Raw genomic sequence first — 1,008 nt, 5'->3', positions numbered from 1 at the left:
TCCACCAATTTTTTAAAATTAAACACTATCTAAAGATTTGCATCGAAGCGTTTTTTTTTGATAGTGATTTTAATCACTGTCAGATATCATTATACTTAATCCATCTATACCACGTCACCACTGTGCCGCGACCCCCCTGTGCTGGGTTTTTTTATTTTAATACTATACTAAGAATCCTTAACAGGACTTTGATATAAAATGTGGTATTACAGTACAAGACTAAACTGTTGGTCTCTAAATATTTTTATAAATTATTTTAAACAGAAAGCAGTGGCTGATAAATTACTTTGTAATTAGGATGAGTTGAAAAATCTTTATGATAAAAATCATCATGTGAGCTGTGCCCCAATATCACAAAGCTTTTATATTATACTTATTTTGTATTTGTATTACTATATCAAGATATATAATAATCACATCTAATAGTCCACAATAATAAAATATATTAATATATAAATAATAACATAAATACATAAAATAACCTATTTTGAAATCATGTATTATAAATTCTAAACATTCAGAAATTATGAAAAATATAAAATTTTAAAATTTGTTAAAATAAGATATCTGATACTTTGCTTTTAATTTAATTTTTACTTAAAATTATGTTTCTAATCTAATTAATTTAACAAGCCAGTAATACGATACTCAAACATGATTTTGCATGTTTATACATTTTTTTTTTAAATAATAAGCACTATTTTTGTATCTAGCTTTTCTGAAAGGTGTAATTTCATTTTATTCATAAACATAACTTTATAATTTTTTACGAATACATTTATTATGTATCATTTTTTCCACTTAACATAGCATATAGTTAAGATATCATAATGACTCAAATAAGTATTAACTTATTGGTTCATTCTTTTTTGTAGGTATTGAGTAAATTCTATACTAGTGCCTTTTTAAAAATAAATTGATATAATTACTAAAAAAACCCAGCACAGGGGGGTCGCGGCACAGTGGTGACGTGGCATAGTTGGATCAAGTATAATGATATCTGACAGT

At 25.2% G+C, this 1,008-nt stretch overlaps 1 protein-coding gene across 1 annotated transcript in view; it reads right to left on the bottom strand.

The window, feature by feature from the left end:
- The window catches only part of LOC126899563 (putative serine protease K12H4.7), a 156,470-nt gene that overhangs the window by 147,617 nt on the left and 7,845 nt on the right, over positions 1 to 1,008 (bottom strand). The window lies entirely within an intron of this gene.

This window comes from Daktulosphaira vitifoliae, unplaced genomic scaffold, assembly GCF_025091365.1.
Source record: "Daktulosphaira vitifoliae isolate Bord-2020 unplaced genomic scaffold, ASM2509136v1 Scaffold_2, whole genome shotgun sequence".
Taxonomy (NCBI): domain Eukaryota; kingdom Metazoa; phylum Arthropoda; class Insecta; order Hemiptera; family Phylloxeridae; genus Daktulosphaira; species Daktulosphaira vitifoliae.
This window is presented reverse-complemented; position numbering and strand designations above follow the sequence as displayed.